Here is a 20,420-nt window from a genome sequence, read left to right on the forward strand (position 1 = left end):
CATCTGGATGACATCATATTTCGGGAGGCGCGAGTCTCCGTCCTTTGTGTTTTATCGAAAAATGTAATTATTCATCTTTTATCTGGAATTTCTGTGGTCCGTAACTTGTCCGATTGGATTCTGAATTACACGCGGTCAGATCAATTGGATTCCTGGTTATGGGGAGTTTCTAATGAATCTTATATCACTTGTTTTCAGAAAACGAAGTGTTTTTTTTCGATAAAAACGGATGTTTTTTACTCAAAGTTAACTTTTCGATTGAAATGCCGTGTGAAAACGGACTTTTTGGTTAATGCCGTAAAAGGCGGGTGCTGTGTAAAAATAGGCTTTTGGTTGTGCCGTGGAAGACAGGTGCTGTGAAAAAATAGGCTTTTGTTGCATCTCTGGGATAAAACGGTTTTCAGAAATTATTTTCCTTTTTCAAATAACCTAAAGAGAGAATGAGAGAAACCAAACTGGTGCTCTGGAACTCGTCATAAGGTTTTTCCTCGCGACACCTATCATTAGTACCACCTTCACAAAATTGGGTGTCAACAGGAGGTCACCGATACTAACGATGAAGTTAACGGTAAAATTAATCGCAACGTTAACGGTGCAATTTGAATACATGTCCACGCTTGACTTTGGCACTTAGCTCACAGTGTTGAATTTGATAAAGCCTAACTAAAGCAGAACACTAGCAAATCCATTAGCAATATATAATCAATTTGGATTTGTTGATCATCAAAGCATAGATGGGTTGACCCCTTGGGCTTACATTTTGATTTTAGGTCACATCAAACAGTTTTAAGGAGTCAATATCATTACAGATGATCTTCATCGTTTTCGTTGATTCTATATCAGTCATTTTGTACTATGTGGGTTAGGGGGAAGTTACAAACTGAAATTCCAAGGGTGGTCCCGAGTACTTACTCTAATGGCAACAAATGAGGAGTGAAAAATTAGGTTGCTATCAAGTTTTTAATCTTTTGAAAACTCAAACCCAATTTTGAAGATTAAGAGATCAAGAATGAAAATTAATGCACACGAGTTAAATCCTAAGTGCATTAAAAGAAAGGCAATAGATAAGAGAGATTGCACCCGAGATTTAAAGTGGTTCGGTCCTCCAACATGAGGCCTACTCCACTCCACGAACCAAACCCGTTGATGGCTTCACTATATGATATTCTTAACTTCGGCGAAGATCAATGCCGATTACAATTCTGATCGCCTTTAACCTTGGTGGCAATCTTCACCACGGAGAGTGGGCTCCGCTTCTCCGAACACTCGCCCGTATACAATGTTCTTGATAAGAAAGAAAGAATAAAAATCCCTCACAAGGGTTTACAAGATTTGTAGAAGATGTACAAATTGAGCCTAATGATCCAAATCCTAAATCTAGAGGATGAGAGGCATAAACAAGCTTGATTCACTCTTAGGATATTCAAGTAGGTTTTTAGAGTGTTAGGATTGATAATTTGGAAGTTGGGAATACCCATATATATAGAAAAACCCAAATATGACTGTTTGGTGGCATAGTGGTAATTCTGGCAAAAACACCAACGGATATAATTCTTCCCGTTATAGTGTTCTCGGAGTTCCGAGAAATTTTCTCGGAGTTCCGAGAATTGATCTCGGAGTTTCGGGAATACAAACATAAATTGGAAAAATGCTACTGGACCATTTCTCGGAGCTCCGAGGATTTCTCGGAGTTCCGAGAAGCCTATGTCAAGCAGATTTTCAATTCATGTTTTTGGGCTTCCAACTCTACACAAGGTTGGGATTGTTATGAGGGTTCCAAAGTGTTGGAACACCACAAAGACAATCACTTAAACATTTAGGGTGTGTGAGATTAACTTTATTTATGCCTTTTAAACTTAAGCTAAGATTGGATCAATACAATCTAAAAAAGACTTAAAATGGTCTTCACTTGTAATGCTTCAAGTCTTCTAGAGTCTTGGATTTCCGACGACTTTGGCCTTCCGAATGTGGTCAAATGACTGCTTCTTGGCCTCAATCCAAGCAATCTTGTCTTAGCACAATTAAGATCTACAACTTAGACAAACAAACACATTAGTGATATAAAATCACTTGTGTTATTGGAATCATCAAAATAAGATGGGAATGCCAAGGTGGGAACCATTGGGCTTACACAAACCTCTTTTACCACTTACTACTCACATGATGTAGGAGGTCATATTTCCATCAACCTTAACACATGTTGATTTTCCTCTAACATGTATACGACCACTTTGACCATGGAAGAAACCACCTCCGTAATGTAATAATACGGATCTTTGAGAATCCAATACCATCCTACGTACATAAAAATCACATATATAACTCATAAATTAAGTGTTAAATGATGTATGGATGCAAAATTCTTATAAATGATAATATGTATAGATGAGTGTGAAGGAAGGTTATTCCCTTTCGGCAAGATCGCTATGCGCAACGGAACAAAAGTCGCATAAAATTTTAAATTTTTCTTTTCGATCTTATAATTGCCGAAGATCCTAGAGTCTAGATTAGTTAATTATGTTAATCAAACATAAAGAAATACCTCTTTGAAGAATAAATCAATGGACCGCGCTGCTTGATCTACTCCTCGAAAGGTTGCGATCGTTGTGAATGCCGCGAACCCCGCAAGTTGAACCGATGGGTTCTTTTTATTTGCTCGGATTATTATGGATGTGAATAATTCTTATTCACTTCTGTAAGGTCTGATCTAAATAGTACATTTGTTGTAGAGAACAGAGAAATTGAGTGGAAGCCTTTCTCTTTGAAACTATTTCAATTAAAAGAGAGATAGAGAGACATATGGAAAACGATTTTCCAAGGGGGAAGCAAGGGAGAAAGAATTTTGGAGTATTCCCTCTTCAAAATTTCATTATACCCTCTCTCCTTTATAGAAAGTAGAGTTTTGGTTTGATAAATCCTTATTTCTCTCTCCCAATTCCTATCCAATTGAGAAACCAACTTGAATTTAGAATCCTCGAGCCATTAGGACTCTCCCAAACGTTCAAGGCTATGTGGGGACACCCTAGATACAAGGTATAACGTGTATGAAGTATCTCTCTAGCCCTTGTGGCCTTATCTCATAAGAATTGGTGTTGGAAACAAATTGCTAGCTTTGTAGATCCTACAATTTATATCCAACAAGGAGTTTGAGTGCAACTCAAAGTCCTTGAGAAATTGGAACTCTTTTTCCTAGCTCTCCAACTAATTTGGAAATGTGGTGGGCTGCACAAACCTTATCCAAATCTGTAGTCATATCCCAATTCCCAATTACGTTCCAATTCTGCAACTTAGGCAAAACCGGTTTAGGAATAACTATCCTCATTTGGATTACACATTATTATGCTTATTATTAGTCAAATTAATAATACATAATAATGTATAATAATTAATAATTAATTAACAAATTAATTAATTAATAACTCACATCCAATGGGAGTTATTTCGGCTCCAATTTGTCTTCGAAAAATTCTCTTACTGTCTCTTGTTTCTTACTTAACAAAGACATGTATGAATAAATATATCAACATATATATATATATATACTTAATTAATATCCACATTAATCTAACGGATCATATCGGTTCGTGCAATTGCATAAAATGTGGAACCCTGATCTGTTTGGATGTTATCGGGTCATTCGAATTATGAGTGGGATCATCGCAGGGATCCGACTGTCGATCCTGCAAAACCTTATGATGGGCCCCACTGCGATCTCGCTCTGTAGTTAAACCACATTCGCATTAGGTCAGTGGCCTCCATCGAGACGTAACCCTGAAGATGACCGTCAGATCATCTTACCCCTAATCACATCATGTATGTGCAAGTCCTTTCTTCGTAACTACATCTACTAAGTTGAGTCATACGGGAGGTGGACACCATTTACCCTCTTGGCCCACTCTAGGTATACCATTTGGTCAAGCGGTGTTCGGCCTCCAAATGCATTTGTAAAATCTTTGAAAACTTTTTAATATTTCATAAAACTTTCCGATAAACATTTTATCAAATCCGCCTGACCAGGCAATTTAATAGTCCTACCGCTCTAACAAAATTGTAGATGTCCATCCCTAAATTTTAGGGGGAAGAATCCCTTGTTGAGTATGACTATTGGTCTAGAGGGTTGCTCTAGGATATAGCTATATCGGAATGTGACTCTAAACTAGAATCACTATGAGATAGAATAAGACCCTAAAACGGGCCAACAGACCAATAAGATCCCTCAGGTCTAAGGACATGTGAAGGGTCCTGACTGAAAGAACAACTTTATACTTTCCTGTCCACAAGTTGATATTTATTTGATCCGGTTCGGTTGCGCGATCCAATTGTCACACCCACTTTTCTTACTTAGGGTCCACTACCCAGATGACAGAGATAAGTCATCTCACGACACGTGCATGTAGGCAAGATTGGTGCTAGTTGTATACAAAAAGAGATGTCCAGTCTCCTTCCCAACTAGGAACTATTATGGCTTGCATAGAACCAATATGTCATATCTCCTTGCTCCCTTGGATCTGTGAATCATTTGAGCATGGCATTTCTACTATGCTACCTAAGGACGAACATGTGTTAATAAACAAGCGCATCACACAAATTTATTATTATAATTACCCATTCATGCTTTATTGATTAGAAAATGTCATTCTACAGGCTTTTTAGGGCATATACTCTAACAGAGTGCCCTATACAATAAGAGATGTTAAAGTATATAGTATGTGACTAGATGATCAACATGGAGGAACTATCAAAAATTGTTGCTCACAAATTATTTCCGGAGTATAGTGACAGACATGCTAAAATATGCAAAACTAAATTTAGACTTCCACTAGGTTGGTATATACAGGAAGTTTGTATCGAGGGCAGGACAATTGGTTTCTGCAGGCACATATTCTAAAAGAAATATGATGCATATTCCACCATATTCGAAGGAAAAAAAAACACATGAGAGATGAGTTTAGATTTCCATAACCATCTTGGTAATTTTCCCTTTATTTCCTTTATTGTTCTATATTGATTACGAAAAACTACACATGCAAGGAAATGCACTACTGGGTCTTGTCCCTTTGTAGAGTGTTAGACAGATAAACTAAGGTCCTGCTCATTTTAGATTTTGACAACTGATATTGAGTTCAAAACTATTTATTGGACTCAAAATCACATTTAATTTTGAGTGCAATAATCAGTTTTGGACTCATAAACGGTTTTCAAAATCTAAAACGAGACTAAAAGGAAAAGCTATTAGAAACCCATCTAAAACAACTCCAGATCATTAGAACAAAAAAAACCTGAAAAAAATCAAGAATAAATAATAAAAGCTTCATGCGATAGAAATATCCTTCCGATACTAAAGCCTGTGGGTGACCAATAAAAACTAAAGAACAGATAATAAAACTGAAAAAACCAAATGAGACAAAACTCATGAACAAAGAAAATAAAAGACGCCAGAAAAAACACACACAAAAATGAAACAAGATAATAAAATCGAAATCCTACATACCCATCTCAAGAAATTGAAAATGTACTAAGAGTCGAAATTCAAAAGCTAATCAGCGCAGAAATGGTGAAGGGCTCTCCCTTTCCCTCTTCATGGGACTCTTAGTTTGGTGAACTTGGGAAAGAAAATAAGTTTTTTTCATTTTTTAATAAAGGGTATTTTTGTCTTTTTCTTAATGTTAAAACATCTTCCTTCTTTATTCAGTCAAAAGACTCTCCACATGTCCTGATTTGCATTTAATGGACAAAGACCATGGCTTGGTTTACAAATTAGCAAACTAGAGGATTCTATTTGCAAAAGAGGCATAGTTGGAGATTTTTTTTTCATAAACCCAAAAATAAAGATACCCTATTGGAAAGTTAAATTTTGAAACAAATGATGTCACCTCTAACAACATCCATAAATGATCACATAGGCACATTTGGATACCATGAACTTTCATTCACGAAAAATTGGTCCCATAGTGGATATGAGTGTGAAGTTGCTAAAAATTAGGAAACGGAAAACATGAAACTAGTGTCTCCAAGTCTTGAGAAGTGGCTGAAAATTAGGAAACAAAAAATTGTACTTAAAATAGGATCGACTTACCCCTACTTAAAAACTCAGAAAAAAAAGAAAGAAAAAAGAAAAAAAAGAAAACTTCTTTCATTCTCCAATTGCCTTACTCATTTCCCACCACTTGGAGACATCCTATTTATCATGAAGAAAAATCCTCTCTGGGACATGGCCATAAAATTTACTCTAATCTAAGGTAGATTTTGGATTGTTTTTTCAACATATACTCTTGGTACAGCAGCTGAAGATTAATGCTTTTTTTTTAATTTATCCTTTAAATAATGGTATTTCCGTTATTTTATGAAATCTAGATGGAGGCTAGTAAGTGTGGTAAGTTCAGTGCACACCTGTCATGATCTTACTGCCCATTTTCATTAAGGGGTTTTTATATGGTGTAAGGCCTTATATTCCCTTATCTATTACTGGTGGGACCAAACGTGCGATGCACGGTTAGGAAGATATTAATGATCAAAATGAAAATAATAGATGATTAAAGAACAAAACACATGGGTGGGGATACAATATGAATTGTACACTTGGGTGGGTTCGTGTGTGAGAAAGATAATGAACAAAACACATTTCTACTATTTGAATACGTTAGATATCACAATTTATCAAGATTACGAAGAAAAAGGATACCTCTTGAACTCGTGATAAATAATCCAGTCTGAACAAAGACTATGTTGCATCTAATTTAGATCGAAAAAAAACAGAGTAGTGTAGGATAACAAGTGGAATTAAGTAAATAAGGGAGTGCTATTTTAATTGATGTCCATGTTGCAGACTTGGATTGCAACAATTCGAGTGAAATTGAAAGGTAATAAAAGAAACTTGTGGTGATATTCTTTGGGTATCAAATAACACTATTTTTTTTAATTGTGAAATGTATTTTTTATATGCCATGATTAGAGACTCCTATGATCCTGCTTGTTATATATAGCAATCAATAAAGACATGGAATACCATTTTATTAAAAAAAAATTATAGATGGATTTAGCAACTACCATACTTAGATTTTAAATAAATATATTCTAATAGTAATGTAATTAGAAAAAGAGATATAGGAGTGAAAGACCAAGACCAAGGCTTTAAAGGAATTAAAGCAAATTTAAACAACCAAGGGGAAACAATTCTTGTTTTAAAATGATGTCGCATGGGATGAACATTGGAAGGAGAGGAATGAAGAAATACATTTTGATGATTACAGAAGTTTTCATTGAATAAAAAATAATAAAATCAAAATGACTTCATCAACCCTTGCAATTTGAAAAAAATTGCCACAAAATCTAATGGGTATGAAGGGGGCTACAACATTCAATTGAGCAAAGCTTCAAATGGCATTTTTGAAGCATTACTGAAAAGAAATTATCTTTGAAAGTCTTTAGCGAAGGTCACTAAAAGGAGATCAGCTTTGAAAAGTTTTAACCATGTTCATTATCAAGGACCTTGTACTTGAAAATGGCAAATCAGCACATGATCCGAAGGCTAATTAAGGTTTCTCTCGGGTTTGAAGCTTGAAGCCACGTTTCAGTCAAATTGCCTTTTCCCTTGTTGTCGTCCTATTATAATTATGAACTTGCCAATATGACCAAGTTTTGTAGCAACAAACCATGAAAAAAATCTGACATCATCACCATGCCGCACCAACCATATTGTATGAAAACATGTTTTGGAAATCAACATAAAGAGTCTTTGCTTATAAAATTTGCCTCGGGCTCCTACAGTATCATATCATAACGTTTACATCATGGCAGTTCAAAATCACTTTCTATGGATAAAATTTGATCATGCCAGGGATAAAGAAAAGAACATTGTAATGAAAAAGTATATTTTAAATGAGCGTAAAAAAGATGGTTACCTATTGTTCCAAAGATCATTTTAATGCCCACCAATGCACATAGATAGAACCCCAAAATCGGCAATCCTTGCCTCAACAATGTTGCCATACGTCCGAGCTGTGAAAAAAAACAAAAGCAACTCATGAATCATGCTTAGGCCATGTTTAAATTTTGAGATCTAATTATGAGTCCAGAACTGAATATTGGACTCGAAATTATGTCTAAATTTCTGTTCTATAATCAGTTTTGGACACACAATCAGTTCTCAAAATCCAAAATAAAAAGGGCCTTACAATTCAAGTTCTGTTACACTTATAAGAACATGACAATATTGTACATATTGTCAATAATATTGTCAATAGACAATATTGTACATTTTTGTACAAATGTACAATATTTGTACATTTGTACAATATTGTACATTTAATATTGTACAAGTGTACAAAATAAGTACTTATTTTGTACTTATTGTACAATATTGTACAATTGTACAATAAGTACAATATTGTAAAATTGTACAATATTGTACTTATTTTGTACTTATTGTACAATAAGTACAAAATAAGTACTTATTGTACAAAATAAGTCAATCCTATTTTGTACTTAAAATAGGATCGACTTAAAATAGGAGTAAGTCGATCCTATTTTAAGTACAATTTTTTGTTTCCTAATTTTTAGCCACTTCTCAAGACTTGGAGACACTAGTTTCATATTTTCTGTTTCCTAATTTTTAGCAACTTCACCCTCATATCCACTATGGGACCAATTTTTCATGAATGAAAATTCATGGTATCCAAATGTGCCTATGTGATCATTTAAGAATGTTGTTAGAGGTGACGTCATTTGTTTCAAAATTTAACTTTCCAATAGGGTATCTTTATTTTTGGGTTTATGAATTAACATAGTATGTAATTTCCCAATGGTTTTATTACATATTAGAAACGTTTAAGATGGGTAGAGAGAGAGAGAGAGAGACTATGAAAAGGTAAAAATTTTAATATTATAATCTTACTATTAGGAGACTTTTCTAAAGAAACCAAAAGTCCTTCAATTGAGAGAGAGAGAGAGAGAGATTTTAGGAATCAATAATAGAATAGATTTAAGAAGAGAAAAAAGGGGCATTTTTGCAGATTAATATTATAATCTTACTATTAGCAGACTTTTTTAAAGAAACCAAAAGTCCTTTAAGAGAGAGATTTTAGGAATCAATAATAGAAGCTTTCGTTTAGGAGTTTAGATATCTATGAAAATAAGGAGTGATGCCACGTAGATTGTTAGCGGCCACATAGATCTCAAGCGGGATGGGGGAGCTGTCCACGTGGGCCGTGAACAGTGAAACCCCCATCCTGCTATATTATAATAGATAATATAGCATGATGGGGTTTCACTGTTCATGCTGACGTGGACAGCCCCCATCCGGCTAATATCCGACGTGGCATCCTTTTCACACAATGCAAACAGTTTCAATAAAAGGAAGATCCATGCAAATCCCGAATCTCTCTCTCTCTTCACACAAATTCACACCTTTTAACGCCAACTATTTCTCTAGCCCATAAAAAAACTATTTCTCTAGCAAACTTATCTCCCTAAAAAAAACTATTTCTCAAGCAAAATTATCTCCTTATCTTTCAGATTAAAACATCCTTCCTTATCTCAATCTCTTGAACGTAACTAAGGGTGGGCTCTATGAATGTCAAGATTTTGGGAAGCTCTGATCTCATTAAATAGTAAACTCCCATTAAGACTTTCCCATTTATTCACACCATGCATATTTGAGGGCCCACTTGATGAATAATTCCAGCCACTAAGGGTGGGCCCTATGAATGTCAAAATTTTGGGATGCTCTTATCTCCCCATTTAATAGTAAACTATCATAAAGACTTTCCCATTTATTCTAAGTAGGGGTGCAACTTGGGTCGGGCTCAACCAAAACTTGACGGGTTCAACCCGATTTTTGCTCGGGTTGAGTTGGAATTTCCTCGGGTTGGGTTGGCTTAGGGTTGGGAAAAGCCAACTTGATTTGATTTTGGGTTGGGTTAGGGTTGAGGCCTTGGCAACCCGACCTAACCCAAACCGGACCTCCGTCCTTTATTTTTATCTTGATTTTCTTTGGGTTATTGTATTTTCTGTTTGGCCAAAGGTGAACCAGAATCAACTCGACCCGATTTTGTGTTAGATTGGTTGGGTGATTTAGAGGCGAGTTGGCTTAGGGTTGACCATCCTCAACCCGAGGCTCGGGTTAGGTTAGGGTTGAGGGAATGCTATCTCAGGTTGGCTTAGGGTTGGCCTCAACAGGATCCAACCCGACCAGAGTTGCACCCCTAATTCTAAGGCTCAATCAATATCTGTTTTCAATCGCACCTCCTGTCATAGTATGACTCCCACTCTCCCCCCTCTCCCTCTCCTCCTCTCTACAAATATCTTTTCCTCTCTTTCTAACTACAAATCTTTTTTTTTCATGCAAATCTTATCATACCCCAACCGAAGCCATATCCAGTTGCAGCATCAGATTGCCACTCATGTGCTCACTAGAAAGAAAGAAAATCAGCTAGATGGGAGATAGTGGAACATGCACTTGCTATCATCTTTAGCTCAATCAACTTAATTTCTTGGGATTTATTTTCAAATGAAAATAATACCCCAACCCGAGCATCGCACGTTTGGTCCCACTAGAATTTTTCAAAAGGTACTATACGGACCATATCACAGGATCATCCAAAACGTCCATAAGATGGACCCCAAAAATCATTTTCATAGGATGAGCCCAGCCCTTCGATCTAGGGAGGAATCACATATTATGGAAACCTCTACAGATTGGAGGGCTAGGATTATCCTATGCAAATGATTTTTGGGGAACGGCCTATTTACGTTGTGTTTCATCTTATGGACGGTTTGGATCATCCTATGACATGGTCTGTACAGTCATTTTAGAAACACATTTATTGTCGTAGCACCTTCTCTCTATGTTGTTTCACCTCTAGGGGTGTCAATTTTGGCTCGGGCTCGGAAGCTCGCTCGAGCTCGGCTCGGCTCGTTAAGGCTCGTTAAGGGTATTCATAGAGACTTGTCAACAACTCAAATATTGAACGGAAGAGATCAATGGTGGGGATTAGGCAAAAGCAAATGGGTCTTGTAATGAATGGCTTAGATCATGCTCAGGAAAATACCCTAAGTATAAAAGTGAAAGAGGATTGAATAAGGGGCTGATTTTCGTTTGGGAAAAACCTAGCAGTGAGAGAGAGGGAGCACGAGCAGAGAGAGAGAGAGAGAGAGAGAGGAGGAGGAGGAGGAGGAGAGATCAGCACCATCTTCTTCATCCGTCGGCAGCTCTCCGGCTCCAGCCGGCCATCTCCACCACCACCATCAACCTCCCCTGTTTTCTACCCCTTTTCCTCTTTCAGCCTCCATCTCTATCACACCCATTTCTACCCAGCCCAACCACCAACCAGAGAAACCCAGAATTCGTAGCTACTTCATCCTCTCCGGTTAACTCCTACTTCCGGCCGGCCATCTTCTTCCACCATCACCACCTCCACCACAGCAGCCACCACCACCATCTCCACCTCCTTCAATTTCTTAAACCATATTCTTCACCAAACCCTAACCCCAATTAGATCTCAACTCACATGCCATAAATTCAAACCCCAAAAAAGGCCAAAATCTCCAACTCCTTCAATTTCTTAAACCATATTCTTCACCAAATCCTAACCCCAATTAGATCTCAACTCACAGGCCATAAATTTAAACCCCAAAAAAGGTCAAAATATGTTGGATTTTCAGGCCTAAATGCCCATTGACGAGCTCGTTAAGGCTCGCGAGCCTGGCCGAGCCAGGTTCGAGCCCGAGCTGAGCCCGAGCCCAGATATCGAGCCGAGCCGGGCCATGCTCGGCTCGGCTCGGCTTATTTAGAGCGCCCTATTCACCTCCTTTTCTAAGTAATCAGCATTTTTGTGAAGGGCTGTGATTAAACTCAGTCAAGCAAGCCTTCTAATCTCAGCCCTTAACAAAAAAAACAGTAAAAGGCTGATTCACAGGCGACGCACTTTAGTCGCGACGGAGATATGAATCCGCAAAGTTGGACTCTCGTTATGATTTAATACGCTGTAAAAGGGTGAAAGTGTGGACCTCTGTACATATCCGTCATCGTCAGTCTCTGAAACGATTTCGCCCCGCCTTCAACAACACAAAACGTCCTTTCAAGGTATTATGTTGTTTCTCTTTTCCGTTTTCACGTTTTTTTTCCTTATATTTTACTTTGTTCATCTTGATTTCATCCGATAACTAATATTCTTGGTTTTGGTGGGGTTTTACACACTTAGCTCTTTAGCCAGTTCAGTGAAACTAGGGTTTTATGCGGATAGGCAGGAAGGCGTTCTATTGTAGTGTTTTCTTATTAGGGTTGTGTTGGGAGGATTAGGGTTTAGATTCTTCTGAATCCGAGGTTTTTGTTTTTCTGAAGCTGATCTTCGGTTTTATTTGTTTGAAAAAGGTTTGTTGGATTTGAGAAATTTGGGTTCCTCTCTGACTGGTAATTGAATTTGGGTACCTAGGGTTTACACGCTGTGCAGCCACTTAGGGTTTTAATTGTCTGGTTGAAGGACTGATTTTTATTTTTTTTAATGTTAATTAGGGTTCCGGGATTCGCCATGAAAGGGGAGTTTTAATTAGTTATGGGGTTTGAAAACACTATGCTTTCGAAGTTTGGTTGTGCTTCAGGTTAGTGTTGGTCTTTAATTGTTTGAAAATATTTTGTCTTTGTTTCCTGTGGGTTTATTCGTCATGTTCTACTTTGCTCTCGGCTACGATGAAAAGGCCCTTATTTGTGCTAGCATTTATTTAAATTTTCCTTGGTTGTAACTCATAAGGATAGAAGTTCATCCCCTTTCTTTTGCCATGAACTTTCTTTAAATCTGAATTTGAAATTGAAGGGCTTTCTGCATCGATTTTATAGATATAAGTGATTTTCTTACTATTCAGACGGAGTTGACTGCAAATGTTTTTGTGCTTATTTTGCCATAAGACTTTAGTCTCGACTCTGGTGAGAAAGCTCTTATTTAAAGTTTTGCTAGCATTTGCTTAAATCTGCCTCAACCTTAGGGATAGAAGTCTGTCCACTTTCTTTTAGAATGATTTTGATTTTGTGATTTTGGTTTGGCAATTGTTACATGTAGGTTTTTTTAGAGTTTACTATTTTTCTGCCCTTTTCTGAAAGGTCGTTTTTCTTAGTTTTTATGTACTTGCCCTTGTTATGGAGTTTTGACAAAATTGTTTGCCTCTCAATTTTTAAGATCTCTAACTCAAATTGTCTAGACTAAAAGGTTTAATAGATAGCAAAAGTTTCAATTTTAGATGCGGCTACAATCATGGTACTTCTACTAAAAAATAAACATCCATTCATTTTTTATATATTTAGTGCTTGTGTTTGTTTTGTCTTTCGAAAACCTATAAAGTGGGGATTTCATTTTAAAGAAAACTTGGACGTTAACACCTAACCAATTTGGTATTCCCTATCTATCCCATAGTGTACATACACTATGATATCCGTTCCCTCTGCATCAAATTCAACGAAACAAGTTCATTTGTGTAGCCAAATAAATGCGGGACCATATCTAATAGATACAATTGGTCATTCGAGTTGTGAGTGTGATCGTTGCAGGGATCCAACATTCGATCCTGCAAAGCCCAATCATGGGTCCTACTGCGATCATTTTTCATAGTTCGAAACTACAATCGCATTAAGTCAGTGGCCTCCATCGAGACGTAACTCTGAAGATGACCGTCAATTCATCTTACCCCTAATCACATCCAATATGTGCAAGTCCTTTCTCCGTTCTCCATCTACTGAGTTGGGTCCTACGGGGTTGGACATATATTACCCCCTAGACTCACTCTAGGTATACCTTTCAATCAAGCAGCTTAGGCCTACAAATGCTTTTGCTAAAACCAATCAAAATATTTTCGCAAAATCATTTGATAAAATATTTATCAAATCCATCTGGCCAGGTATTTTATAGGCCTACTGCTCTGATCAAAACTGTAGATGGTACCCTCATGTATATGAGGTAGAGAATTCCTTGTCGGGTATCACTATTAGTCTCATTGGTTTGTCCACGATTTCAGTACCACCCTTAAATGATTCTTAAGAGAACCATTGTAAGATGAACCATGATAACGAGACGGGCCCACAGACCAATAAGATCCCTCAGATCAAAGGACATGTAAAGGCTCCTGATTGGTGGAATAACCTTACTATCTCCTGTCCACGAGCTATACCAATGAGTTCCAATTCAGAGCGCGATCCCGATCGTCGCTCTCACTCTTCTTGTGTAGGGATCCAATTCAAACCGCGATCCCGATCGTCGCTCTCACTCTTCTTGTGTAGGGACCACTATCCAAGTGACTAAGATAAGTCACCTCACGACACGTGCATATCGGTTAGACTGGTGATGGTTGTGTACAGGAGGAGATGTCCAATCTCCACACCAACTAAGAACTTTTAAGGTTTGCAAAGAAGTGGAATTCCATATCTCACTGCTCCCTATGATCTGTGAATCCTTGAGCATGGTATTCTACCTAAGGACTAATATGTGTAAGCACATCTCACATATTAACAAAACCCAAAGATGTCATGAAATAATTCTTTATTAATGAAAAATGCAAGGTGCACTGAAATTTAAAGTAATCTCCCAATAACTTTAGATCCAGTTGTGCATATATCTAAGACCCATTCCCTCAGCATGCTTGTCAAACACTTTTGACTAAGGGATTGACGCAGTTGGAAAATCGCACGGAAGCTTTGAATTTCCAGCGACTTCAAATCGGAACAAAATTGCTACATATGCTCCATTTTCTTGATAGTTTGTGAATGGAAAGTGGCGATTTCCAGTGAGGAGACGCCGGATGTTCTAATTCGAAGAGAACCTTGAATTACAAGGTAGAAGATGGTTGAATCTGACAAGGAAGCTGAGAATTCCAACTTGTGCTCCTCCAAATTCAAAACTCCGAAAGAGCAAGCTCTCAATCTAGATCTAACTAAAATTCAATTTCTTATTTCCAAGTTCAAGGCCTCCATATATTTGGTGGGAAATAGCCTTTTATAGGCTTCCTTACAATGAAAAGACACAAGTGCCCCTAACTAAAGACTAATGACTACAATGCAATGGACTTTTAAGAAAATAACTAAAAAATCCTTCCTAAAATATAAAGACACAAATGGACATGTAAAATGCCAATTTAACACAAGTAACAGATATGACAGCAACAACTAGATTAGTAGAGCGATGTCGAGGCTGATGGGCGAAGGCATGCTCCTGCATCAGGGACTTAGTGAAAGGGTCTGCCATGTTATCCGCTGAAGTCACCTATGCTATGGCAACATCTCCTCTGTCTATGATCTCTCGTATCACATGATACTTCCGAAGGACGTGCTTGGACTTCTGATGAGACCTTGGTTCCTTTGCTTGAGCAATAGCCCCGCTGTTATCACAATACAACGTAATTGGTCTCCCAACAAAGGGAACGACGCTGAGGTCATCCAAAAACTTCCGCTGCCATACTGCCTCTTTCGCCACTTCACTGGCAGCGATATATTCCTCTTTAGTGGTAGAATCTGCTGTAGTGTCTTGTTTACAACTCCTCTAAGATATCGCTCCACTAGCCGAAGTAAAAATAAAGTCTGAAGAAGACTTTATATCATCAACGTCAGACTCAAAGTCTGCGTCGGTAAAGCTAGAAACGACTAACTCGTCTGCCCCATAAACTGAACTATAATGTTTGGTTCTCCTAAGGTATTTAAAAATATGTTTAACCACCATCCAATGCTCTGGACTTGGGTCTGATTGATATTTGCTAACCACACTTATTGAGTGACAAATATGTGGCCTCATACATAATATGGCGTATATAAGACTTCCCACAACCGAAGCATAGGGAACTTTATTCATTATCTGCTTCTCCTTAGATGTCTTTGGAGACATCCGCTTGGATAGCCTGGTTCCATGCCTGAAAGAGATTAATTCCTTCTTGGAATCCCCCATATCAATCCTTGCCAATATCCTGTCTACATAATGCTCTTGTGATACAAACTTTCTACTTTTTCAGTCCTTAAATAATTTAAGTCCTAACATATAAGAAGCTTCACCTAGATCTTTCATTGCAAATGTACTTGGAAGCCATAACTTTGTGTTAGATAACATTCCTACATCATTCCCAATGAGTAGAATGCCATCCACGTATAGAACCAAAAAGGTTAGACACTCCCATTGACCTTCTTGTATACACAAGCCTCATCAACATTTTGAGTGAAGCCAAACTCTTTGACCGCTTGATCAAAACGACGATTCCAACTGCGAGATGCTTGCTTTAATCCATAAATGGATCTCTGTAACTTGCACACTGTAAGCCCAAGGGTCTACTCTCCTATCTTGTTTTGATGATTCTAAACATAATTGATTATGTTTTTGAATACTAGTCAATTTGCCTTGAAGTGTTGTGTTAAGATAGGTTGATCATTGAAGGAACCAACACACCACATGGTCATGCTTGAAGATGTACCACACAAGAGTCAAAGGAGTTAAGTGGAGCTCACATTATCTCTCAAGCAAGCATACACAAAATGGAAGACCAATTGAAGACCAAGGCTAAAGAGAAGTTGAGAATTACCTAGATTTCATTGTACATCTTTTCTCTTTAGATTTCTAAGTCAAGGCAAGGTTTTCAAAATAGTTTCTAAAACCACTTAAGAACTAAAATGATTAAGTGAATGGTTATGTGGTGGACCAACATGTTGGGACCCTCATAAACATTCCAAAATTATCATAAGGAATTGAGTTCCAAAAGCCCAAAATCAAATAAGGAATAAAAACATAAAAATCTGCTTATTTTAGGCTTCTCGGAACTCCGAGAAATGGTCCAGTAGTATTTGACAACTTCTGACCATTCTCTCGGAACTCCGAGAAATGGTTCAGTAGAATTTTCCTTCTTCTGGCTGTTCTCTCGGAACTCCGAGAATTTGTCTCGGAACTTCGAGAATTTCTCAGAGCTCCGAGAACGCCGCGACAACACAGAAAAGAGCCGTTAGGATTTGAATTAAAATTTGGTTTTTGATATTTACACCCCCAAGCGGTCATATCTTTTCTAAGGGCTATAAAAACACATTCAAGAGGATTATCTTCCTCTCTTGAACCATTTGAAAACACCCTTTTAAGCATTTCAAAGAACTTGCAAATTCCTTTGGCTTGAGATTTTGTTTTTCTTTTCCCCAAACTTGCCTTGCACTTGCAAATCATTTTGAGTTTGGATTTAGGGCTTTCACTTGCAATTTATTGTGGAGAGCACTCAAGGGGACTACATCGTGCATCGAGCTTTCAAGAGAAGCCAAGCATTTCATCTTCCATTTCTTGTAAAGGTGGCTAGGGCATCCTATCTTAATACCCTAGGGAGTATCGCTTAGAACTCGGCGAAGAAGGAGAGTCGGTGTAAAGGTGTCAAGGGCATCCTCATTTAATACCCCTTGGAAGTGTAATTGCCTCGGAGCCGGGCATCGTGGAGGTCTCACATAGTGGAAATCCTTAAGAACGATCTTAAGAAGAGTGGAGTAGGGCTTTGCCCGAACCACTATACATCGGTGTGTTCCTTCCTTGTCTTGCACATTTCATTCTTGTTTTTGGTTTGGCATTTCATTTTGTTTTGATCTTATTTGAACTAACCAAAATCTAATCAAGAGAAGAGAAATGAATTTAGGTTTAATACTTAAATTCAAAAAGGTATAAATTAGTGTTAAAACCAATTCACCCCCCCTCTTGTATATTTCACACACCTTCTGATTATCCTCTCGAGCAGCCTCAAAAAGCTCTAGCAGGACCATATAAATATTTTTCTGAACGTTTCCATTCAAGAAGGTGGTTTTGACATCTATCTGCAAGATCTCATAATAATAATGTGCAGCGATAGCCAACAAAATCCCGATGGATTTTAACTTAGCTATAGGCGAGAAGGTTTCCTCATAATCAATTTCAGCCTTTTGAGTATAATCCTCTGCCATAAGCTGTGCCTTATGGGTCTCTACCTTTCCATCAGGGCCCTTCTTCCTCTTAAAGATACATTTGCATCCAATGGGCTTAATACCCTTTGGTGGATCGACTAGAGACCAGACCTTGTTCGAATACATAGAGTCAATTTCTGATTTCATAGCATCTAACCATTTGCTCGCATTGATGTCTAACATCACCTCTCTATTATTAAGGGGATCCGTTTCTTCTATGTTTGGATTACTTTCCTCACTTAGATAGAGATATCTACGGGGTCTTCTGATCTCCTTAATACTATGTCAAAGTGTCGGAGTAGGCTCATTGGATTCTTCTTCATTTTCCTCGTATCTCTCTATCGGAATATCGGATTGCTCTTCTAAGACAATCCTTTTTATCTCGTCAGCATCTTGAATGAACTCTTTTTCCAAGAATGTGGCATTCCGGCTTACAACACAAATTTGTTGACCAGGGTTATAAAACTATTAACTCTTTGTTTTCTTAGGATATCAGTAAAGAGACACCTTTTGGTTCGAGTCTAACTTGTCAGCGCTTATCTTTTTAACATGGGCAGGACCATAGTTACCAGGGTGGGAAACGAAACGTGAAACAGAAACGAGAAACACATGAAAAAATATAGGGGAAACGTGAAACGAGAAAACAATAGAAAATTAGATGAGAAACGTCTTAGGAAAAGCATTAGAAGCGTTTCAGAAACGATTTAAAAAACACATGAAACACAATGAAAACACGAAATATGTGGTTTTGTAGATTTAAATTTTGTTAATTTCAAAATTTTATTTGTTTTCTTATTATTTTTATTTTTATTACAATATATGCGATTGTTTTCTTTTTTAATATCTATTCCACAATTTTTTATGGGTTTGTTCCAAAATGACTTTCGTAAGTTCCACACATATTTCCTAAATGTTTCACATGTGTTTTCTACGAGTCTTGCATACGTTTATCACACGTGATTTATATAAGTTTGTCATATGCTTCCCATGCGCATCGGAGACATGTCTCCAATTTTTTTAACATATTTTGGAAATGTTTTCGAAACGCGTTTCCCGCATTTTAGGGGAAACGAGTTTCCCACCTGTGAGAAACGCGTTTTAGGAGAAACGAGTTTTCTACTCGCCCAAGGAGTTTCTAGCAACTATGGGCAGGACAACCCCATATCCTCATGTGATTCAATGAGGGTTTTCTACCCGTCCATAACTCATATGGAATCGTTGGTACTGACTTAGTTGGGACTCGATTAAGGATATAGAGTGTTGTTTCTAAAGCATACCCCCAAAGAAACAGTGGTGCCTTAGCAAAACTCATCATGGATCGAACCATGTCTAACAAAGTTCGATTCCTTCTTTCTAACACACCGTTTAACTCGGGTGTGGCAGGTGGAGTCCATTGAGATGCAATTTCTTGTTCTTTTAAGTAGTCCTTAAACTCATCACAGAGATACTCTCCTCTCCTATCAGAGTAAAGAGTCTTGATTTTCTTATTTAACTGGTTTTCTATTTCATTCTTGAGCTCTTTGAACTTTTCAAGGGTCTTAGACTTATGTCGCATTAGATACAAATATCCATACCTTGAATAATCATCTGTGAAAGTCACAAAGTAGACAAATCCTCCTCTCATAGGATGAGAAAGAAGTCCACAAACATCCGTATGTATTAACACAAACACACTTTCGCTTCTTTCACTCTTGCCTTTAAAAGGAATTTTGGTCATTTTGCCCTGTAGACACGATTCACAAGTTGGAAAGGGTTCCACTTGAATATAATCCAATGGACCATCTTTCCACTAACCTTGTGATTCTCTCTACGCAAATATAACCTAATCGAAAATGCCAAAGTTGAATTAGAATTACTAAGTCCCTTGTCTTTTTAAGGTTTGGAATATCAACTCTTCGAATACTCTCAATGTTACTCACATTCTCTTTGGCGTTAATTAGATACAAGCCATCTACTAATTCACCTTCCACAATAATATAATTTTCTCTTTTAATAAAAACTAAACTTTTATCGAAATCTACTAAATATCAATCTGAAATGAGTTTAGAGACAGAAATAAAATTGCTTCTTATAGAAGGTACATAAAGACAATCTTTTAATAGTAAGTGTCCCATTGACAACGTCAAATAGTAATCACCCACAGCCTGAATTGCAACAGTTGCATCAGTTCCAACCTGTAAGTAGAGTTCGCCATCAGTCAGCCTTCTGCTTATCCTTAACCCCTGCAAAACATTGCAGATGTGTGAGGTCGCACCAGTATCAACACACCAGGAAAATACATGACCAATCATATTTGGTTTCAACAACAAAAACTTGCAACATACCTTGAAAAGGCTTGTCGTCCTGCTTGCTAGCTGCTATTCCGCTTCCAATGTCCAGGCTTGCCACAATGGAAGCATGCATCGTTGCTCTTAGTTGGCTTTTTTTGAAAGTTTTTTTGTTTTTACCATTGGAGCCCTTTTCTTGGAGGTCTGGCATTTTCCTCTTCTTTTCTCCT

At 37.6% G+C, this 20,420-nt stretch overlaps 1 long non-coding RNA gene across 1 annotated transcript; it reads left to right on the forward strand.

Moving 5' to 3' along the window:
• The first annotated feature begins 11,092 nt into the window (after nt 1–11,092).
• LOC143885347 (uncharacterized) lies at nt 11,093–12,822 on the forward strand. The gene is made up of 2 exons (XR_013253213.1): nt 11,093–12,082; nt 12,512–12,822. It is a non-coding gene; the product is annotated as an uncharacterized LOC143885347 (long non-coding RNA).
• The last annotated feature ends 7,598 nt before the right edge of the window (nt 12,823–20,420 follow it).

Source organism: Tasmannia lanceolata, unplaced genomic scaffold (assembly GCF_043159265.1).
Source record: "Tasmannia lanceolata isolate RefF3 unplaced genomic scaffold, GAP_Taslan_0.1 ptg000008l, whole genome shotgun sequence".
NCBI classification, from domain to species: Eukaryota; Viridiplantae; Streptophyta; class Magnoliopsida; order Canellales; family Winteraceae; genus Tasmannia; species Tasmannia lanceolata.